Source organism: Petaurus breviceps, unplaced genomic scaffold (genome assembly GCF_028583685.1).
Source record: "Petaurus breviceps papuanus isolate PSGF00001 unplaced genomic scaffold, PetGlider_PUasm1.0 90808, whole genome shotgun sequence".
Taxonomy (NCBI): Eukaryota; Metazoa; Chordata; class Mammalia; order Diprotodontia; family Petauridae; genus Petaurus; species Petaurus breviceps.
The window spans coordinates 3,866,260-3,891,008 of NW_027187349.1; the positions used below are offsets into that span (position 1 = coordinate 3,866,260).

General features: G+C 38.7%; 1 long non-coding RNA gene across 1 annotated transcript in view; it reads right to left on the reverse strand.

Annotated features, from left to right (window-relative positions):
• Positions 1 to 813: 813 nt before the first annotated feature.
• LOC138147796 (uncharacterized) overlaps positions 814 to 24,749 on the reverse strand; it is a 26,610-nt gene continuing 2,674 nt past the window's right edge. Inside the window, exons 2-3 of the long non-coding RNA XR_011164894.1 lie at positions 21,951 to 22,067; positions 814 to 1,828 (exon numbers count right to left, since the gene is read on the reverse strand). This is a non-coding gene — a long non-coding RNA (uncharacterized lncRNA). The remainder of the gene's footprint in view (positions 1,829 to 21,950; positions 22,068 to 24,749) is intronic.

Here is a 24,749-nt window from a genome sequence, read left to right on the forward strand (position 1 = left end):
CTAGGTCCTCAAGTGTGGCCTTTTGACTGAATTCAAGCTTCATAGAACAAAGGATTTGTGGATTCAAAGGGTCACACCTGAGGACCTAGAGGGCCACATGTGGCCTCAAGGCCACAGGTTCCCCACTTCTATCCTATTCTATTGTATTGGGACTAATTATAATTTTGATTCTTCCATTCTTGTGGTATTCCATGAATCATATAATATACATCACTGAGAAAATATGGATATTGAAGGGATGGGCTTTTATGACAATGAGAAGCTTGGGGATAATTGAAAGTGTTACAGTTTCCCAAATTCAACTCATGTCATTCCCCTCTTACTACTCCATTCTGAGCACAGCTCCATTCAGTTCAACAAGCTTTTATTAATCACCTACTATGTGCAGGACACTGTCCTATGTGTTGAGATACAAAAAGAAACACAAACCAGAGCCCCTTCACTCAAGGAGCTAAACTTCTACTGGGAAAATAAAGCATATAAATAATTTTTTTTTTTGCTTTTTGGAAGGCAATTGGGGTTAAGTGATTTGCCCAAGGTCACACGGCTAGTTTTTTGTGTTAAGTGTCTGAGGCCAAATTTGAACTCAGGTCCGCCTTACTCCAGGGCTGGTGCTAATAAATTTTTAAGTATAAGATAATTTAAGGAGGGGAGGAGACAGCCATCCATCCATCCAAAGCAGTAACAATTAAGGAGATCAGGAAAAGGTTACTAAAAGAGATGGCACCTAAGCTCAGATTTGGAGGAAACTGAAGAGGTAAGGAAGAAGAGAGGCATGGGGACAGCCTAGGCAAAGGCAAGGAGGTAGGGGATGGAGTGACAAGTTTAGGGAACAGTAAATAGTCCAATTTGGATGCAATATAAAGTACATGAAGGGGAAAAGTGCAGTGTGTAAAGGTAGACTGGAAACAGATTAAAATAACAAACTAAGGTGCCTATATCTAATCCTAATAGTTAGTAGGGAGCCATTGAAGTTTCTTGAGCAGGGGACTTGCCCTTAAACAGACTTGTCCTTCAAGAAGATAATTTTGACATATGTGTTGTATTGTAGAGGGGAGAAACTAGAAGCAATTAGTCTAGTTAGGAGGTTTTTTCAATTGTTCTTGTGAAAAGTGATTCTGGTATTAAGTAAGCTAGTGGCCATGCGAGTAAAGAGAAGGGAATGGATTAAGAGATATTGTCGAAATCAAATTGACAAGAATTAGCAACTGATTAGATGGGGAAGGGTAAGATGTAAAGGTGTAAAGCCACCCACGAGCAGCTTTTCAGAGGACTGCTTCTGTGAACAGCTTTTAAGTTTCTGATTACATAATATAGTGAACACTATTTATTCAATAACAAATCAGAGCAAAACATTCATAGAAAATGAAAATACAGCACTCACAATGTTACAACTTATTACAGAAAATCAAAATGCAGCATTCAACATGTCACAACTCAACAATTTATCACAAATATGGCCACATAATTTTCACCAAAGTGGTCCCATAGTTTTAAACAAAGTATATTCATTTAGTTAATCACAAAATCCTTAATTCAATCACAAAGTACAAAAGTCAAAATTCTCCATCCCTAAGTCACAGTAAATCATAATCTTCTCAGTCAGTACACAATATCCAAGTAAAGTCTTCTTTCAGCTTGACTCAAGGCTGGCTTTCAGCTTCTATGGTTCCTCTTCCATGGTCCCAGCTCCAACTGTGACCTGGGTTCAAAGGCAGGCAGCTCCCAGTTCCTTGTCCAGCTCCTTGTCCAGTTCTTCATCCAGTTCCTATTCCATATTGAAGCTCACATTGTCCAGTCCACCTCAAGTCCTTCACAGTTCCTGTTTCTGGGAAGACAAAGCTTGACAGAGCCACAATAATATTCATGAACATTGCCAGCACCATCATCAATTCACTTTCTGCCTGTGAAATCAACTCAGACCCACCAACAAGGTCTGAAAACTCAACACAAATCATCAACATAGAAATCAACACAGACCCACAAACAAGGTCCAAGAGGTTAGCACAAATTATCAGTAAAGTCCCAGGACCTCCAAAACCCTCCTCCAGGACTTCCGTAAACATACAACCAGAAAATCCTCTTTCAGGGCTTCCAGTAAGATCCCAAGGCTTCTGTACAAAGTATCACAAACAAACATCAACACAGAGCAGACAGAGTGCCCAGATACCACAAGTTTTCTCCTTCTTGACTCTGCCACCATGAGAGTCCTCTTCTCAGTTCTGCTGTCTCTAGCCTGAAAATTCTCTTTATATATGGTCATTAGCTCCTCCCCTTCCTGTTGCAGGAGTTCATGAGTTCTAGGGTTCACAAGTTGTGGGGTTCACACATTCTGTTTTTTAACAGACTTGATACAGGGCTCAAAAGAAACTTGAACTGAAACAAGGTGTTAATTCAATAGCTGAAACAAAGTATAAACTACTTCTGTGCTCGCCATTACAAAGGGAGAAGGAAGAGGAGAAGATGATTTGAGATTTCAGACATGAGTGAGTGGAATAAAAGAGATTCCCTCAACAGAAATGGGAAAGTTTGGAGGGGAAGAATTCAGAGGGAAAGATACCAAATTCCATTCTGAACATGTGTTTCAGATGCATATAGGATTGGATCTCAGGGAAGATAGGAGGGCTAGAGATAAAGATCTGGGAATAATCTATATTAAGAGGATAATTGAATCCCTGGTTGTGGATCAGATAAGACTGGACAAAGAGAATAGCTATAGGAAACTAAGAGAAGGGAGAGAGAACTCTTATAGTCAGGGACTGAAGATGGTTGATAACCAGGAAAGCAGACTGTGGGAGAAACAGGAGGGAACAGGACCAAGATAACGCCAACAGAATCCCCAGGGAAAGGAAAGAAGAGAGAGAAAAGGGGGAAGTAGAGGTCGCGTACTGCAGAGAAGTCAAGGAGGGCGAGGACTCAGAAACAGTTATCAGATTGAGCCATTCAGAGGTCATTGGAATGCTGAAAACTAAAAAGAAATAAATCAGGAGAAAAAGAGTTCATTGGTTACCTTGAATTGAAATTTTCAATTCAGTGGTGTGATTGGTGAAGTAAGGGAGTGAGAAGTAAGAGAAGAAACTGAAGAAGAGTCATCTGTGACTTTTTCTACAAGTTTGACTGTGAAAAGAAGAGATGCAGAATAATGGAGTTTATGCCAGTTGATCTGATCTTAAATATTTTTCTCTCCCTAACGCAGAGGCAGAGTGGTACATGAATGGGTCTAGCTTTATTGAATAAGGGGTAAGGAGAGCTGGGTAGTCATGCAATAGTCAGCCTTCACCACACAATAGAGGTCAAACCTCTGCCCCCCTGGGACCTCTGCCCAGAAGACAGAATTAATAGCACTCACTAGAGCCCTAGAGCGAGGGGAAAATAAAAGAGTAAATGTTTTTGCTGACTGAAAATATGCTTTCCACGTTCTACATGCCCATGGAGCAATCTAGAAAGAAATGGCATATGTAACAGCAAAAAATTTCCCTATCAAACATGCCCAGAAGATCCCACATCTCCTCCAAGCTGTTTCAGAAGCCATTCTAGATAGCTGTTATATTTTGCAAAGGCCACTGGAAAAGGGAAACAGATTAGGCCATGGGAAATTGCCTGGCAGATATTGCAGCAAAAAAAAAAATGCTTTCCACCAGCTAACTATTCTGGCTTCTTTATTCCCACAAATCCCTGATTCCTTCATACCTCCCTAAGCCCCCAAGAATAGGCCCTTTCTAAAGAAAAGGGATACTCTCTCCCTCTGAGTGGTTTCAGACACCCTCAGGCCAACTTCTTATCCCAGAGAAAAGCTAGTGGAACCTTCTTTTTGGCTTACACCAGGCCACATACCTGGGGAAGAATGACCTCCAGTCTCCAATAGAGCCTGTTTTTATTGGCAATAAGCTAGGAGAAACCATCCAGCAACTCTGTTGGGTTTGCTTAACTTGTTCCCAGGTAAATGCTGAAGGAGCAGTCAGACCTCCCCATCTTTTAAAACCTGTTCAGAGGAGGGATGCCTACACAGGTGAAGGCTTTATGTGAGGCAGATAGACTTTACATGTATGCCGCTGTGCAGGGGTTTCAAATAGCTTTAGTTTTTTGTTGACACATTTGCTAATTGGGTAGAAGCTTTTCTTTGCACAACTGAAAAGACTCAGGAGCTATCAAAGTTCTTATTGAAGGAAATAATACCTTCCTTTGGCTTGCCTAGCTCCCTACAGAATGACAGTAGCCTTTACAGATCCCTCCCACTACTCTCCTAGGAGGCTTCTTTTTAAGCTTTACTTCCAAGTTAATTCATAATGCCAAAGCCCCTTCTAGTTACATCACTCTTACTGATCTCTTAAAGACACCCCTCTTACCTGGGAATTTAATGTGTAACCATTCTGATCCATGGGACATCTATAAGCAGATCCTCTCATAAACTGGCCCCATTTGCACCCCTGAAGCCTATACCTTCCTTTGTGTATTCAAGAAGTCCATGATGGGGCAGTTAGGTGGTGCAGTGAATAGAGCACCCACCCTGGAGTCAGGAGGCCCTGAGTTCAAATCTGGCCTCAGACACTTAACACAAAAACTAGCCGTGTGACCTTGCGCAAGTCACTTAACCCCAACTGCCCTACCTTACACCCTCTAAAAAGCAAAAAAAAAAAAGCAAAAAAAGAAATCCATGATAACCTCAAATGTCCCAAAATCATCTTCTTCTTGGAGATCTTGGCTCCTTTCTCTACTAGCCTCCATACTTATTCCCATTCTGATCATATTTCTTTTATTCCTGTTTGGCCCTTGTTTGTTTAACCTCTTTGCCAGATTTATCTCCTTCAGGCTCCAGGCCATCAACTTCCATTGACTACTCAGGCTGTATACCAACCTCTGACCAAGTCAAAAGTCTTTAACCCACTGGACCTGGCATCAGTCAGGTACTGCAGTCTGACCCCTTGAATGGGACTCAGCAAGGCAGGGACAGCTTTATGGTCTTTGCCAGTGTAAGCACAAGCAAGGTAGGATTTTTGTTGTTTGGCTCAATAGAGCATTCCAGGAAGAAATCTGCAGTGTGGGGAGAAGTATGCTCCCCAAAGTGGACTTTTACTTGAATATTTTTTGTTTTGGATTAAGGGAGGAGGAGCTGGTTGCTCAGTTCCCAAAGATTTTGATCCCCAAAGAATGTATAGGGTGGGGGTATGTCATGTTATGTTATATACTTTTGTGTTTGTTTAAGGCCATGTGGCCACCTTAATAATGAGTTGATATGTTTCTATGTATTTTGTAAATGTGAAGCTCATGATGTGTTTATTTTGTGGGAATTATGTTGATCTGATATATATTTCTTAAGAGATGTTAATGCCTCTATTTGTTCCAGGATCCATGGCTATAGCAATCTTATTCACCTGTGTAGATTATAAGGGCAAAGTGTTAAGATTGTAAAGGCCAGGATCCTGGGGGTGTGGAGTGTAAGCACAAAGAGAGTGGGATTTTTTTTTCTGGAGTTCAGTTTCCCAGGCTTGGGCTAAATTGTGAACATCTGAAGGACTGATTGCCTTTGAACCTTGATAATTCACAGCTGTGCTGGGTCAAGCAGGTTTCCTGTCTTCTGGCTTCTTCAGGGGCCAAGTCTTTATTATATATTCTGGGAGGTTAGTATTTTGCTTTGGGTTTGCTCATGAGAAGGATCTTTTGATTTCCTGGTTGAGACTCTGAGTAGCCATATGTTTAGAGCCCCCCCCCCCCCATCCCCAACTATTCAGATGTTGTCTGTGCTTCCTCGATCCAGTGATGTTTATAAAGTGTATAGCAATATTGCTTCAGACAGTTGGAGCCCTTTCTGTTGATCTTTGTGCTAATTTCTTTGCCTGTATTTTCTCCAAGTTCAGGGTGCTAACCTTTCTCCTGAACTAGTGAATGTAATTAAAAGTAGCCCTTTTTGAGCAGTCTTTCCTTTAAAAGCAGATCAAAGAACCTGTGCTACCAACCAATCCTGTGTGCTACTGTAGTTACTAATATAGCTAGCAGGAAGCAATTTCAGAAGCTTACCCCAAAAGATTTGGGGTCCCAGTTGTTTGAGGGGAAATGATGGGGTGACAGAATATGAATCCTGAAAAGGAAAATGCCATGTCTTTGAAAGCAGCCCAGTCCCTGAATTTTCCCACACATTTCAGCAGCCCAGATCACTGTCATCTCTGTCTGAGGCATCTGACCCATCTCAGTCCACCTAGATACGCAACAATCCTTTCACAGTGGCTCTTGACCCACCCCAGACCAGTCCTTTCACTGTTGTACTTGGCCTACCCCAGGCTATTTACCACTCTTTAATTCCATCCAGATCTTCTCACTGTCTTTTTTTTGTATGTAAGTATCAGTCTTACTCCCATTAAATTGCAAATTCGTTAGGAATCTACCTGGTTCTGTTGGCATTACAATAAACCTTGCTACTTTGACTGAAAGAAGGCTTGAGTGCTTAAATTCTTTCCAAGCATTTCTGTACCCAGCATTTCTGCTGAGGTTCTCAGTAACCCAAACCATATCAGAATAAGTATACAAGAAGTTATCCTTTGATAAGACTAGTGAGAAACTAGAGGAGATAGGTGTGGATGGGATTGAGGGCATAAGTGAAGGAGTTGGCCTTGGTAAGGAGAAGGGTCAATGCTTTTTCAGAAATTATTATTGTTCTTAGTCCTTTGGGTTCTCAGAGAGAACCAATGATATCATGAGGGTGTTGTCTTACCTTGCTTGTGAATTGAACATGAGTGAGGCAGAGTGGTGCACAGTCTTTAGCCTTACTCTCTCCTTGTGTCATCAAGCCTAGTAGCAAGACAAAGGTCAAGAGGATGGGTGATGGCCCAGGATATAGTAGATGAGCTTGGTCTTTCTAAATTAAGGTCTTTTCCAGGTCTCTGTTGTCTGAGGCCATGCCCATTAAAAATGACTGAGATATAGGTGAGTTGAGACAAAAAAGATGGCTCAATTTGCCATCACAAATATATCAATCTGGGAGGGGTCAGTTTTAGGCCCAAACAGAAAATAATTGCTATTTACACTCATTTTATGCCATCAAAACCTAAACAAAGAGTCACAGAGACTTGAGTTGAGGCTATTACTGGCCATTCAGTGACAGGTAGATTGATTTGGATTTTAAGGTGGAGTTAAATAGCTCCATTTAAAACACAGTGAGCTTAAAAAAAATAAACCTGTCTTTTCTGAGCTACATTTCATGAAATAAAAAATGGAAACCACATAGGACAGAAAGCAAATTGTCCCAGCTTCTTGAGAAAATTTCATAAAATAAATAAATAACAGAAGAAGATGGAGGAGGAGAAAGGAGGAGAAGGAGAAGAAATCGCAGCAGTCTCCAACTTCTGTTCAAATTGGCAAGTTGGTCCCCAGAGGGCAGTGACTACTACTCTCAGATAACACAGCAAAGACAATTAGTACAAAATGTTCCCCTAAGAACATAGGTCACTCCTTCCCACAAATACAGCTTCCATGGGAGGAGGAGTAAGCTTAAACTTAGACTACCATAACTGCAGTGAGGCACACTATAAGTCAAAGTGCTCTAATGAGATGGAGAAAAAGGAAAGATGGGAGGATTGAGGAGAGAAGAGAAGATCTGGAATAACCACTTGGAGGAACCCAACAGAGAGTCAATTTGAGACAAAATGAATTATTTTTAGGCAGCAGGGAAAGCCAAACAGATTAGACAACATAAATTTTTAGTGGATCCAATCAATTTACATACTAATATCTGCTGCATTTCTGTACCCAGGTAAAGAAGCTAATATGAGCAGCACAGATTTTGCCTCTCTAGAATATTAGTGCCCAGCACCAGTGGAGTTTATCCATATTTATTCTTTAAAACTTTTTTTTTGCTTTTTGGAGGGCAGTTGGGGTTAAGTAACTTGCCCAAGGTCACACAGCTAGTTTGTGTGTGTGTGTGTGTGTTAAGTGTCTGAGGCCGGATCCGAACTCAGGTCCTCCTGACTCTAGGGCTGGTGCTCTACTCACTGTGCCACCTAGCCGCCCCCTCTTTAAAACCTTTAAATCAATCTAAATTGCTTGCCATACTATAACAGGAATCCAGACAGTCTAAGATCCTTACAGAATGCAGGATAAGGTTTGCCTGTTCTCAAGGGGCTTATTTTCTAATGAAAGGACAGAACATGAAAATAGAGAGGTATAATACCAGGTAATTTGAGGAAGGACCCATTACTTCTTTAGGTTAAATATCACCAGCTCCTTCATATGTTCTTCATATGAGCTGCCTTCCAGAGCTCCTCCCCACCCAGTCCAAATGACTATCCATACTATTCTGGATTCACTCTATACTGTCTTTTGAAATGTGGTTTTCTGAAAGTGAATGAAATATTCTGAATGTGGTCTACTCAGTGTAGTGTATCTTACCACAGGACTATAATTTTCCATGACCTCACACTATATTTCTATTAATATAGTCCAACACTGCATTAGCTATTTTAGCAACTGCATCTCACTGTTGGCTTATGCTAAGTTTGCAGTTAACTAAATCTCCCAGATGTTCTTCATGCAAACTATTTAACCAGGTCTTCCTCATCTTGTACTTTCACAACCAAATCAAAACCCAAAATTTTTAGTCTAAATATCAGACTCTACATGTACTAATATTAAATTTTACCTTCTTTGTGTGGACCAGATTTCTAATCATTTTAAACTTATTCTGAATCTTGATTCTCTTACCTATTTACTATAATAACCATCTTTTCCAACTTTGAATCATTTTCAAATTTGATAATTTTACATTTGCTTCCATTGCAGATCTGATTATCCTTTTTACAGGTTCATCCATGCATTTATGAAGATATTGAGCAGGATCAAGTACAGGACTAGGGACAGCTTCCAATGGTTGCTCCACAATGACATTAATCCACTAATTAACAATTTCAACCAGCTGTGAATTCACCCAATTTTACTATTATTTTTGCATTTAAACATATTATCTAGAAATGTAGTGAATTGGCAAATAAAAATTGCTATAAATGATTGTACTGTGCACCCAAAAGCAATGATAATGTCATTTCTTAGGTTATTTGGTTATGTCATCATGCAGTGCTTAAGATGAGAATAAGCAAAAAAGATTTTCAGGAAAATAATTGCAACATATGTTCTGGCATCTGTCACAAAGGATTAACTGGAAGGGAAATTATGTGAAAAAACTATATCCCTACATACCAATTAAACACACATACATATGTGTGACAGACAGACAGACAGATAGATGATAGATACTTGGTAATGTAAAAGCAAAGGTGAGTAGCAAAAAGAATGTTGTAAAATAAATATGCAACCAGCTTTGAACCCATATGACTCAAGTTTGAATGGTAGAATTTTCAATCATAATTTAACCCTTTGGTGTATCAGTTGAAAAGTTGAGAACTCCAAAGGTTAATTTAGGTCTAGATATTCATCTGCTAACCATGATAAAAAGGCAAGGAAGAACAAAGCATTTTATTGGGACAGAAATAAACAACAAAGTAATGGAGAACAATGTCAGCACATATTTTTCCAATGAGCACAGTCTTGTAATAGATACAAGGGCCACATCATTTCCTGAAGCAACATGATTTAATGGAGAGGAAAGGACATAGGTCCAAATCTTGGCTTTCCTAAAGTCCCTACTTGTATGATCTCAGTAAGTCCCTTTTTTTTCCAGGATTCAAATTCTTTATATGTAAAATGAGTGGGTAATATTAATTTATTTCTAGGATCTCTTCCATTTATCCACCCTAAGAAAATCTTAGTGTTGTAACTATCAAGTTATTTTGCTTCATTTCATTACAGTTATTAAAAAGAATAGCAAATACTGAAGATCTTGTTTCCAGAAAACACAGAGAGCAGGGATAATTTTTGCAGTGACCTACAGATGGCATATAGGGTTTACTGTGTGTGCTCTGGAGAAACAATTGTCCCCATGCTAAAGGTAAAAGCTAGGGAACCTCCTACATGAGAAGGAAAATGAGATCATAGAATGCCTCTCTATTCTCCAGGTTGTCATGGAGGATTAAGTGTTCCTTTTTTTTAAAAATGAAAGAAAGTCTTTATTGTTCCAAACAAATAGGAAAAAAAAGATCTGAAGAGGAAGATGGGAATTCTAGCTTGTGTCAGGAGATTGGGGAGCATGAGAATGTGATACAAAGAAGAGAGATCACTGAATACTTGGAAGTAAGTAGAAGATCTGTGATTCTTACTGAAAAAGAAAGAGTTGGACCATATAAGAAAAACAGTTGTTTGTCCTCTAATTATGTGAATCCCCAGGCGAGAAATTATCAGAGAAAGAAATGAAGATTGACTTTTGGTGAGTTCTTGCTGAGGAGTACTGAGGTACCTTTGTAGTACTTATTATTCTAATAATGTTTGCAAGACATCACAGAAATCCTCCTAAGACTTATCAAACTTATGGCACACTTCTAGTGAATTGGGGAAAAGGGTACATATGAGTCAACAGAAGAAGCAATATTAACATTAAAGTATACTGCAGACCACTGAGACAGAAAGAAGAAACAGATAAGAAATTTGAGAAATGGATCACAATTCTGGCATAGAGACTTGACAAAGCAGTGATGGGAATGTCAACTATCTGGAAATTTACTGAAACTCTTTGGCAAAAGCAGAGCAGATAATAACTTCTTGACCCACTTTAGTAATATCATCATTCAAATGACTGGAACAAATGAAGGAAATTTCCATTTTGGACCTGGTTCTCATCTACAAAAAGTAATTAATCGATTGCCAAGGTAGAAGGGTTAAGAACTTTAGGGAAGATGAAAACATTACATTTTAGAATTTAAGATAGAAAAGAGGAGAAAAACTGAACATAATCTAAAATCTACCAAAATATGGTAGATTTAGAGTTAGAGGCCCTGGGGTCAAATTTTAGCTCAGTCATTTATAATCACTGTTCCCTTGAACAAATCACTCAGCTCTCTAGGGTCTTCCTTTCCTTATATGTAAAATAATGGTATTGGACTATATGCCCTCTAAGGTCCCTTTTAGCTCTAAATCTCTGGTCCTACAAACTCTAGATTTGGGACAGCAGATTTCAGAAGATTCAAGGAAAAGTTAGTATTGGTTGGATCAGAATTCTAATGAAGAAGTCATCCTAGGAGGAATGGGAAGCTATCAAGAATGAAGTTCTGAAGTCTTGAAGAAAAATGACTCAGGTAAAGAAGGAAATTTATCTAAAAAGATTGCTATGGAAGTATAGGGAATAATGGACAGATTCTTATTTGAAAAAGATTTTTACAGACTATGGAAACAAGGGCAGACAACAGAGGAGAAAAGCAAAGTATGTCATGACCCTGTAAGAAATGTGATAGAAGTGTTAAAAACTCAAAATAAGTTGAGGCTGCCAACTAAAAACTGAAGATAACTAAATATTTTTAAAGCTATATTTGGCGAAAAGAAAAGGATGAAAGAAGAAATAGAATGGCTGCTCAGAGTGAATGGAACAATGATAATGGATGATGGAGAGAAGGCAGAACTGCTCCTTCCTTTTGTTATTTGTTTTCAAAGCCAGGAAGAATGATCTTTGGATTAGAAAGAACAGAACAAAACTGACAAAGAATAAGCCAAAATCCAAAATAAAAAGGGAAATAGTAAAAAAGAATTTGACTGCCCTAGATGAGTTTAGGTCACTAAACCAAAGTGAATTACATCTTTAGGTACTGAAACAACTGGCAGACATCATTTCTGAGCCACTGTTAATGATAACTGAAAAATTACGGAGAATGGCAATTCTTCAGCCCATGTTAAATTCCTAGACAGTTTGGAGACCCAGACTCCTCAATCGAGGAAGGTGAGAGTTCCACGGGATTTTAGCAACTTCAGAAACTCAAGGTTTGAAAGTTTGGCAATTCCACCTTCTAGAAAAAAAAAAAAGTAGTTTGGTGCAGTTCTAGCCTCAGGGTTGCCTTTGTAGAAACTCCAAATTGGAGAGTTCCATGTGACCTAGACTTCTGTGAGGCAAGGAGTGTGAGAGTTCCTGGGTAGTACCAACCTACTGTAGGCGGAGAGGTATATGGCACTGGAAAAGCTATAGGTTCATAAAGGGACTAAAGCCTTGATATGGAGAAATAACAGACTTAGTCTTTTCCCAGAAGTTCTTTGGACGATATAGGTTGTTGTTTGGTTTTTTGTTTGTTTGTTTTTTTGAAGAGGATCAATGTGTCATGGGATGATGTTTTGATTTGTGTACGAATTGGATTTAAGTGAGGCAGAGTTGCTCGAAATCATCAGCCTCACTCTCTCTTACCAGTCCAGTGGAAGACAAAAGTCAGGATGGCTGTTGATGGCCTAGGATGCAGTGGATGATCTTGACATTTTCGATATCTGACCCAGCTCTAAATGCTCCACGATGTTTGATTCATTCAACTTCATGGCCATTGAACATATTGTTCTTATCTACCCTTTCTACCAGGGGAAATTTTCACATGTTTGGGGTAGACATTCTCTTAACTCACTGGTGGGTTTGAGGCCTGTGTAAGTAAGTACAATGGAAACGGAGCAGTCTCTCTCAAAACTTTGTTTCCCTTCTCGGACAATCTAAGCCCTCAAGATAGTACATAAGTCTAGATGCCTGAATGTTTCTTTAGTGTGAAAGAGGGACTCACTGGAAAGTTGGGGGTAGTCTGTCTAGTAAAGTATTTCCTTGCCAGGAAAATCAAAACCCTCAGTGTATGTGCTGGATGCCTATGAAGATTTCTGAGGTAAAGGGGGAACTCATCAGACTATCATGGGATTTCTGTGTAGTATCCCCAAGTACATTTCTCTTCTGTGGGAACTCCAATTCACATGGTGGGACAAATGTATTGGGGGGGGGGGTTGGGATTCACCAGGGAGGAAAGTAGGATTCAATGGAGAAGGAAGAATCACAGAATATGTATTGTGTTCAGTTTTTAGCATCAGTTTAAGGAAGACATTGATAAGCTGATCGGTGTCCATTGGGGGGAATAATAAAGGTGATAAAGAGCTTTGAGTCTATGCTTGTTTAGAATCAATCCAAGGCATTGAGGATGTTTATTGTGGAGAAGAAAGGACTCAGGGTCACATGATAGCTGTATATAAAGAGCTGTCATCTGGAAAAAAAATTTGTTGTTGTTGTTCAGTCACGTCCAACTTTTTGTGACCCCTTTTGAAGTTTACTTGGCAAAGATAATGGAATGGTTTACCAGTTCCTTCTCCAGTCATTTCATAGATGAGGAAACTAAAACAAACAGGGCTAAGTGATTGCCCAGGTTCACATAGCTAGCAAGTGTCTGAAGCTAACTTTGAGTTCAGTAAGATGAGTCTTCCTGTCTCCAGTCCTGGCACTCTATCCACTGTACCATCTGGATGCCCAGAAAAGAAATTAGATTCTTTGTATTTACCTGCAGAAGGAGCAATAGCTAGAAGTGTGCAAAGAGAAAAATTGAAGCTTAAAGTCAGGAAAACCCTCCTAATATTCAGAACTGTACAAAGGTGAAATGGGCTGCCTCCAGAGGTGACAGATTTCTCATCTTTGGAGGTCTTCTGTCAGAGGCTAGACTGCCACTTGTCAGTTAGATTGTAATAGGAAATCCTTTCAGATAGGGGTTGGGCTAGGTAGATGTGGAGATCACTTAAACGTCTCAGAGTCCTGTAATTCTATGGAGACCTAGATGTCAACTAGATTCGAGGGACTTATGGTCATTTGTGGCAGAAGCTGTTTTTTTGAGGGTGGCAGCCTGTGTGATATCTGTACTATTTTCTACACATTGTTTTCATACTTTAGCAATATCAAGACAGTTTATTATTCTAATGTAATGGGTTCTAAAAATATTTTTTTAGCAACTAACACTTCATCAGTCACAGAAAAGAAATTATGTTGACAACTTCAATTTTTTTTTACTGAAAACTGCTTTTACTCAAACATAACTTGGTAAATCTATTATAGAAAAAGTAGAGGTTAGAGTGTAGACTTCTGGAATAAATTACACATATTACCAAATACATTGCCATTTTTAAAAAACAAAAATCTCAGGCATTTTGATTACTTTTGTATCTCTTCTTTTTACTTCACTTCATGGAAAACTTTTATAAATCCATCAATTTATTTGAATGATGTATTTTTTTTCCTGAATCCTTGACCAAATACATGTGGGGAAAAAAATGTGCCTGGTATGTTACTATACAGCAATCCCATGATACTCTGATAAGTTCCCCCTTTACCTCAGAAATCTTCATCGGAATCCAGCATATACACTGAATGTTTTGACTTCCCTGGCAAGGAATACAATTGGTGTTACTAAACAGACCACCCCCAGCTTTCCAGTGAGTCCCACTTTAACACTAAATTTTAAGGGACTGATTTTTGAGACATTTCAAATAGGAAGAAGTTTCAAAAGAATGAAAAGATTCAGAGACAAGCTAAAGGGTCAAAAATACAGTAAAGACTGGCATTGATTTTTATAAACTATACAGGGTATCCCAAAAGTCTGTGCAGTTTTTAAGCAATTAAAGCTTAAAACTATGCAAAACCATTTGGGATATCCTGTATGTGTGTGTGTATATGTATACATATATGTGTATAAATTATATATGTGTGTATATATATATATATATATATATACTATAAATACATTCTTTCTCTCCCACTCTCTCCCCCCTCTCTTTCCTTCTCTCCCTCTCTCTCTCTCTCTTTCTCCCTCCCTCTCTTTCCCCTTCTCTCCCCCTCTCTCTCCCCTTCCCCTCCTTCCCTCCCTCTCTCCCTCTTCTTCCCTCTCTCCCCCCTCTCTCTCCCCCTCCCTCTCTCTTTCCCTCCCTCTCCCTGTCTCTCTCTCTTCCTTCCTCTCTCTCTCTCCCTCCTTCTCTCTCTCTCTCTCTCTCTCTCCCTCCTTCTCTCTCTCTCTCTCTCTCTCTCTCTCTCTCTCTCTCTCTCTCTCTCTCTCTCCTCATGATAATAAGAGGATTTCTTCATCATCCCCAAAGTGCAAGAGCCCTTCAACACTAACTGGATGTAGGCAGGACAACTCTGCACACGCACCATGGCCTTTGTAGGCACATATGTGTATATTGTTGTTTATTTCTTTCAGTCATGCCTGACTCTTTGTGACCCCATTTGGAGTTTTCTTGGCAAAGACACTATGTTTTACCCTTTCCTTCTCCACTTCATTTTACAGATGAGGAGACTGAGGCAAGCAGAGTTAAGTAACTTACCCAGAGTCACATAGCTAATACGTGTCCGATGCCAGATTTGAACTCAGGAAGATGAGTCTTACTGACTCCAGGACCAGTACTCTAATATCTAGCATTTGCAGACACACCTAACATTCCAGAGCTAGTAGAGACCTTGAAGATGGTCATTTTAAATATGGGAAACTGAAGCTAAGAGAGGTTAAGTGATTTACTCAGAATCACATAGCTAGGAAGTGACTTAGCCCAATTGGAACTTGGGTCTTTCTCCCTCAAACCCAGCATTCTATCTAGCACCATCTAGCAGTCTCTTAGTAGAAACAGTGGGAAAAAAATCCTGAAATTAAAACCTAAAAGACGGAATTTAAGATGTGATATGAAAGAAAACCAGGGAATATCTTCTGTTAATATAATCTTAAGGGTGTCAGATGTGTGACTGAGATGTGTGATACAAGGAAACTGAAGAACACCCAGTGATACTCAAACCCAGAGCTCTGTAGCCAGCCTACAAATATTTTATTTAATAAGTGACTGACTGAAGAGAGTTAAGAGGACCTGGTTCAGTGCTTTAGTCTGGGGTCCTTTCCAATTCTGAAATTCTTCAAAGATGATATAGAAGATAAAGAAAAGGCTCACTTTTCCATTTCCCTTCTGATACTTGCAATGTTTAAGCTAGAAAGAACTGTGAAACGGTGAAGAAAAATTAGCATTTTATGCAAACTTAAGATCAAAGCTTGGATTCAGGATTTCGCTAGAACATACTAGTGTGAAAATTAAAATAGGATTTATTCATTTCTATCTGTATTTTTATTGCTTCTGCTAAGTTCATTTCTTAACCACAGACTTTCTTTAAAAGTGGCTTAAAAAGATATCTTATCTATATGCTTGTAGTCAAGTTTATCAAAATGATTCCTAAAACTTACTTCTAAAGTGAGATTTCTAATCATGTAAAGACACACTGTATATTAGAAATTGTTCTAGTTAATGCCTTTTATTTTGATATTTTATCTCATTTATCTCACATATGGTATATCTATTCTCACACAGTTTGGTTTGTTAGTGATGAGATATAATTTTTAACAAATTTCATTTGTAGGAAATATCTTAAGATATTTTCATCTTTTGGAGAAATATAAAACTCAACAAATTTAACTCTTTTTTGTAGTCTACCTAGATGGTCTCTGAGCTCCTTTCTATTTCTAAATCTATGACCCTATGATCTGTCAAGAAATAACTTGAGTAATATAATGTATATGATATGATATGTGATATGATATGATATAATATAATATAAATAACAGTAAACATATAAAGTTGATCTGCCTGCCTCTGATGAATCATATGTGTTACCTTAGCATTTGATTACTTTGGGGGTGTTGAAGCAGTCCTCATATTGACCAGGGAGCTGGAAGAAATAATGATTCTGTGGATCTCTTTCTTTTCTTCCTGACTACAGAATGTCAGAACCATTTAAATCTATCTCTAGAGCAGTGAGGAGAAAAGGATTGGCCTTCATCCTATGTGGAAGAAAAGGCAAGTGTAACCATTTGGAGCTACTCAGTGAGCTGAGACTGAGGCTTGGGGTCTCTGGCTGCCTTTCCCATTTTGTATTTTCTGTACAGCATATAGGTGACTGAATAGCAGTTCTGAGATGGACACATTCCCATCCTGGAGATAACCTTGATGATTCAGTAAGTTGGAGATCCTAAGTCTGTTGGTCAAGGCTGACAAACTGCAGGGAGAGTTCCCATATGTACTACCAACAGGGGAAGGACACCCTTTGCCTGACTTTACAGAAGACATGAACTGAGAAAGAGTTGCTTACACAGTACAATGTTAAGGTGAAATGAAAAATATCTATTTGCCAATTCTGTGAACTGTTTCATGTTCTGATGATCAAATCTCAACCTCTAGGGAAAGTATAATTGCCCTTATTTATGCTGTTTATTTAAATTTATGTCAATGGGTGGGCCCCAAAATATCCAATCTGCAAGAAAAAAATACTGAGGTACAATTCCAGGCCAAAAAACATTTGTTAAAGATTCATTTTCTTGTTATGAAGTTTACTTGCTTAATCATAGGAAGTTAACTAGAGGACCTCTACTCTTTCTTCCTGCTGAGTAGAAGACCAAGCCCAGTATGACTCCCCTTTAATGGATAGGATTCTAGATCTTCCTTACAATCTGAGATGTCCCCTTCCTCCATGGCCTTGGTTTTATAGTGCTCAATATCCAGATGAAGCAAACTAAAAATACAGGATCTCATTGGTGAATAGACCTTGTCCTTGACCCTCCAGAAGGATCCATATAAAGTACAGAATCCCATTGATTGACTAACAAGTTGATAGGCAGACCTATCTTGACCTTTCAGGAGGTCCTACTGAGCTGATGAACAGACCCATGCCTGAATAGATATCAAAACATCCACATGGGCAAATAAGCCCAAAGAAAGGTAGAACAGAAGTCAAGAAACAGGGTCATTCACTGTCCAAATGCTCATGGCCATCTCCCCATATTGGGCAATAGGGGGATGATGAAGGGTAGATCAATGACATAGCCGGGGGCTTTTCCATGTCATTGAGTCAACTCTATCACACGGGCTTGGTCTTCTTTCATCAGGAAGAAAGAGTACAGGTCCTCTAGTTGACTTCCCATGACTAAGCAAGTAAACTTCAAACAAACAAGCAAACTTATGGTTTTCTAATTTACAGTTTGGGGCCTCTTATAGGAAAGAACCTATCCTATTTTATTATTCCTGAATATACGTGTATTAGTTGATTAACTAAATGTATACTGACAATTAAAGTGTTCATAATTACCAACCATCACTACCCCTATGAAATCACTAGATGATTAATACCAAATGCGATAAAATAAGGGTCCAGCTATCCATTTCACTCGTGATAGTCTTTTGTGTTAAACTATTTTTTGTGCAGAGAAAATTAATACCTGTTCTAAACCTGTTTAATATTGTACAATGAGTATCTTTCTACTTCGCTCCCTTTGTGGGGAGACCCTAGATATGAGATAAAGTCAAAACTGTAAGTAAATTTTTCCCAGGGTGAATAATGGACAAAAATATGTGATAAAAAGGAATCTGACTTGTCTTCTAAGAGACTATGGTCCCACAGGTCTGAACCTGCTCTACCTCCATTGAGCATATCTAGAGCTGAGAGGGTCCCCTAGGAGAGAGGAAGTAGGTACAGTGCCCCAAACTCTTGGATCTAGCAGAGGTTCTTATTATTAGATATACATATTGTATATATCAATTTTCATTCAACTAAAAGGCATGATATTTTACAACCAGAAAATGTTCACCTTTTTTCTTCACAAGGGAATGTTTTACTAGACAACACTGAAATTATCCTCTCCCCTCCCTCTTTTAACAATATTACCATAAATACTGTATGTACCAGATAACTTAGAAGTAAACATCAGCAGCATCTTTTAAAAACACTCCTTTAACTACCTCAAAGGTTGATGGTAGCTGTCTATATTTTATAGGACAAGGATAAACAGTTTCAATAATCCTAAGGCAAGTGAAAACAATGGAGGAAGCAGTATGAAGAATGTTATTCTTTGACATTGTAAAAATGTAAGAGAAAAAAAAGAGTAGTAACATAGTAAGAGAGAAGGATTACTAGTGGCCTATTACAAGACACCAAGTTTAGAAATATGAGCTAAGAGAGTATGAAAATAGAGACTCTTAACTAAGAACTATTAAAATCACCCTATTAATAGGATTATCTGAGAAGAAGCATGGCAGAATTGATAAAGAATTAGCCTTTGAATTAGACTCCTGGGTCAAGCCTTGCCTCTGACATATTAGCTTTGTATGCAAGGGCAAATCACTTAATTTCCCAGTGCTCTTGAAAACAGTTAAAGAATGCAAGTGTAACCTTAGCCTCTCCCACAGAAATTGCTACTGTACTTGTAAGATAGAAGATAATATTGGGGAGTTCTAGTTTAACACTTTCTGGATGGAGTTTACTGTCATAGCTGGAGAGAGATTGGGTGAAGTAGAGGGAAAGGACTAAGAGACTGAGAGAATTAAATGTCAAACAGAAAGGAGATGAAGAAAAATTTTGTGAGAACCTGAAGAGAAATTTGAAAGACTTTGATCAACATCCTGAAAGCCATGGTTCTAGGGTCTCTATTTCTACAGTTGTGGAGAATCCAACAGTTGGAGTTGATGGTTCGGGTAGTTTTGGCTGTGATCTTTCTTACAGTAGATAAGTTGCTGAAATACTCTGTGTGGTTTATAACTCTGAGGATAAACTAGCCAGCAACATTGATGATAGTCCAAACCTATGAGATTGGAGGGTGGGGGAAGGAGTAAAAGCATATGGGAAATGGATTTTATCTGTTTTATTTATAAGTAGGTGAGGGCTTAAATTAATCAATCAATTAATTAATTAATGAGAAATGTTGTACATTTCCAATAATTTATAAGGAAATATCAGAACCTACCTTTTGATTGCCCTAGAACATGAGTTGAGTCTTATTAAAGAAATGAACCAGTAGGAAGGAGAGAGGTGTCAGGGTTGGAATGGTTATCATTTAGTGTAGTGCACATCATAGCTTACCCAAGACTATGGGAGGCTTCATGTGAGGTGGTTGTTCCCAATCTCTGACACATGTAGAAGAATGGCCAGTAGGTATCTGTGGAAGGAGCTTCCTTCCCTGATGAAATCACAGATCTGGACCAACTTCCCCATCCTGCCCTCCCCCCAAATCAACATTGCATAGTATTTGCACCACAAATCACAATTGCTTTACAAATTAATCTGCCTACTTTCACTCTGCTGGGACACTGAACACTAATTTACAGTGCATAGTTACTAGTGTACAACAAATAGTTATTTTATAACTAGTCCTCTAGCCAAAATGTACCTCATCAGGATCCTAAACGCATCCTGCAATCAGAAGGACAGAGTGAAGACTGCACGGAAAATGGTTTGTAGGGGGACAGCCAGGTAGCACAGCGAGTAAGAGCACCGGCTCCAGTGTTGGGATGACCTGGGGATCGAATCTGAGCTCAGATACTTAGCACCACAGCCAGAAATAACTGGCTGTGTAACCTTGAGCAAGTCACTTAACCCCGATTGCTTAAAAAAAAAATAAAATGGTTTGTAGGATCAGACAGAACCTTAAAAATAACAGAAATTCGTTCATTTGTATCTGCAGAAAGAACATATAAAATGTTCAGATATTGAGATGAAAGTTGCAATTCCAGTTCAGGTCAGAATGTCAGTTATGCAAGTAAATATAAAAAGAGAGTCTGATTTGTGTATGCAAATCTTTGTGAATATCCTTTGTGAGATTAATATAAAGCTAGATTTTAAGGCGATGTCTTAGGGCTTCAAGAAATCACAATTCCAAGTTATGCACGATGACATCAGTTTACATTTGCATAGTACTTTTCAGTGCCCACATTTAATCCTTGAAGAAGGTAGTAAAAGTATTTTTATTCTCAAATTTTTTAAAGGAGGAAACTGAACCTCAGAGAAGAAAAGTGACTTTCCTAAGGCTATAGCTAGAAAATGGCAGCCCCAGGCCTCCAACCCAGGGCTTCTGCCAGGAAGAGTACATCGATTCTACTAATGCCATGATGCTAACCATAGAAACAAATCTTTACAAAAACTTGGTTATATTAAATCTCCTTCCTTTAACCCTAAGTTTTAATTGTGTAGCCTCCTTCATTTTATAACTTTGATTTATGACAACCCTCTTCAATAAGAGTTTATAATTTGATGTTTTAATTCCTCTCTGTAAATTTTCTTGAAATGGTCTTTACTTTCCATTTGAAATCTAAATTGGCAGAAAGAGCAAGAAGGTTTAGTGTTTCACTATATAACAAAGTACCGCACCACCTAGGTTTGTCTCAGACACCTATCCCAAAGGGGTTTACTTACTGGACCTCCAAAAATAGTGGTTTCCCCTTTGAGGTTGCCCTGTTCCATGACATAGACCTGAGGACAGTATTTTAATAGGGCCCCCAAAAATTATATACCATTTTGCAGTTCCAAAGCCTGCCAAACTTGATCCTCCCAACAAACCTGTGAGATAAGTAATCCAGATATAATTGTCTCCATTTTACAAAGGAGGAAAGGCCTCAGAGAGGTTAAGTGATTTTCTCATGGTCACATAACTAGTAAAATACGGTCTCATGACCGGGACTCAGATTTGAGGAGAAAACACTTTAATTTAACATCATGATTAAGGAAATGTCTAACATTTATTAAGTAGGAGCCATTGTAATTGAACCTAAATCATACTAAGAAGTCCATTCTGTAGGTCTTATTACTGTCACAAGTTAGGCAGAAATAACTTTCCCAATGACTAATAAGAAATAAAAAGCCTGATAAGGGTATTTAAGGCATTCTGGCCCAGAGGTCTTTAAAAAAGAAAAAATAAATTAAAAACATGTTGTAAGTCTAGCAAAAATTTTGTGGCCTCACGATCACTTGTCTATGCCCCCTTTCCGCATTTTTGTGACAGGCTTTTATTGAATCCTTTCTTGCCTAAATAGAACTTTTCCTTGTTCTCTATCAGCTTTAAAGTGGTAAATACACTTTGCAATTATTCATTCTGGCAATTTGCTAATTTTTAAAAATGCAACATTAACCTGAGATCTAATGTGATAACTAGCAATTTTTGCACCCAGGGAAGCAGCACAGAACGTTCCTGGAACAAAAGGCAAAAATGTGTCCTCAAACATTTCGGAGCAGGTCACTGAAACAATGGGGAATTGGGGGAAAGGTTGCTCTGGTTGGGTGAATTAGAGCTCACCTGAGTTGTGACCAGTAGAGAAATCAAACCCATTGGTCAGGTCTTTCTAAATACTGGCACCCTTGGGTCTTATCCTTTATCATTCTGCTGTAGTTCCAATTCTGTGGCAATCCATTTCTAAACAAAAGATAAAATGAAAATGTTATTGTTGGCTTTGGAATACTCTATTTGACTATGGACAGCTCCGACTTCCATTCAATAATCAACAAACATTTATTAAGCATCTGCCATGTACAAAGCCTTGGTAAGTCACCAAGAATACATTGTTCCCTCAGCCACTTGGCATTCTAGTCAAATTGTCCTATTTGCTGCTCCCCATACACAACATTCTATCGCTCAACTCTGTCTTTGCACAGATTCTCTCTCATGCCTGGAATGCCCTCCCACCTTCCCCATTTCTATTTAAGGTTCATTTGAAATTCCCCTTCCTTTAAGAGGTCTTTTCTAATTCTCTGAGAGGCTAATGTACAACTTCCCAAAATAATTTTCACATTTATCTTGTGTATATCTTGTATTTATTTTTATATTAACATGTTTTATTCCCTCAATCAAATGTAAGCTCCTAGACAGAAGGCAGGGACTGTCTCAAGGGAGTAGTGAATATAGAGTAAACTTTGAAACCAAAAAGACCTGGGTTCAAATTCTGCCTCTGACACATATCTCCCTGGACAAATTAACTTTTCAGTACTCTGTGCAGCTATATAAGCCTATAAATTACAAAGACAGTGCCAGTTTTCATTATAATTAACTCAGGAGTTCCCTATACTAATGAAATCACAAGTCTAGTAACTATCCTTATTCCCAGCACTTAGCATAGAGCTCTGGGTCACAGTAGGTGCTTAATAAATGCTTACTGATTGGGAAACTTAAAGCAACAGTCTATGCACTCAAGTGCCTTCTACTGGGAGATATAGACACAAAGGAACACTATACAAAATAGCAGGCAATGCTTAACAAAGAATAGATACAGATGTGCTCTAAGAGAATTTAAAGGAGAGGAAATATTTTCAGCTGAGGGGGAATTACAGAAGACTTCTAGGAGAAGGTGTCTCGATCTGAGCCTTGAAGAAAAAGGATTCTTTGAAATGAAATGCAGAAGTCAGGTGGTAGAAACATGAAACAGGAAGAACTGAGAAGCAGTATAATTTTTTCATTCTGTCCCACAGTTTTATTCTTTCCTGTTCCCTAATCTCTGATGAAGATAAAAGGCTTCATCTCTCAGACACAGCAGCCTAAAAGCAGAAAACTACATCTGGTTTCTCTTGTGCCATTTTCACAGTCCCATACACCTATAATGAAAGATTAGAAAACGTAAAGTTTTGGCTTAATGGATGCTCCTGGTTTGGGAGATGGGGAGAATTATAGCTCATGCTTAACAGGAGACTGTTAAGTTCTACTGGACCTTACACATTCTGCAGATTGAATGTGCAGTTAAATATGTCAACAGAAAGTTGAACAATCAGCTGAGGGGCCCACAATTAGGGGTGTATACAAATTTATTAGTGTGCATGCACATGTACAAGCATGTCTTCTATGGGCTCCCTCTTGCTTATGAGTTGTCAAATCAAGGCAAGTCAACAAGCATTTATTAATTGCCAAATACATACCAGAAGCTGTGCTAAGCACCAGAAATAAAAAGAAAGGCAAAATAGTTTCTCCCCTCAAGGAGCTCACAATCAAGACAATACACAAATAACTATGTATAAACAACTTTCATAAAGGATAAATTGGAGATAATCTAAGAGGGGTAACATTTAGATTATGGAGACTTGAAGAAATCCAGGAAAGTCAGGAGAAGGAGGTGAGGTAGGAGAAAAGTCCAGATAGCCCATAAAAAATGCATAAGCAGGAGCTGGAATGTCTTGTATGAGGAACACCAGTGGGGCTAGAGTTACGGATCCTTGTGTGGAGGGGAGGGAGACGAATGGAAAGATAGAAATGGGCTAGATTATAAAGGGGCAGCTACATGGTGCAGAGAATAGAAGGCCAGGCCTGGAGTTAAGAAGACATCTTCCTGAGTTCAAATCTGGCTGCAGATACTTACTAGCTATGTGATCTTGGGCAAGTCCCTTAACCCACTTTGCCTCAGTTTCCTCATCTGTCAAATGAGCTAAAGAAGGAAATGGTGAACTACTCCAGTATCTTCACCAAGAAAATCCCAAAAGGGGTCACAAAGAGCTGGACATGACTGAAGTGATTAAACAGGTTATGTATGATTTTAAAATCCGAAACAGATTTTATATTAGATCCTGAAGGCAACAGAGGTCACTGGACTTTTTGAATAGGGGAATTATGTGGTCAGACCTGAAGATCACCTTGATAAACTCCTCTACTAGATAGAGGCTTTTCACATCATGGTACTACCTCATCTATCTAGATTTCTGCAGTATTCCTCTAGAGAATTCTGTTCTCTTGCCAAAATGGGTTAATGTCTAGGCTATACCTATATCTAGGCAAATTGTCTCCAAAGAATAGAATGACTTCCACCTTACTGTTTGCTGGTTAAATTTCCTCCTCCTTTAAAACAAAATGTAAAAGCCACCTGCTTCATGAAGTCTTTCCTTACCTCAATTTGGCAATGACATTCCTTCCCTTTGTCCTCACAAAGCACTTTGTTTTGTATTTTTCCAGTAGCTTATAATGTATATTTGTCTGTTGATGTTTTATAACTTATTAGATTGTCAGCTCCCTGAGTCCAGGGAAACCTGCTTGGTTTAAACTTTCTCTTTCAAATCTAGTAGAGACATATAGGAATTCTCTCTCTCTCTCTCTCTCTCTCTCTCTCTCTCTCTCTCTCTC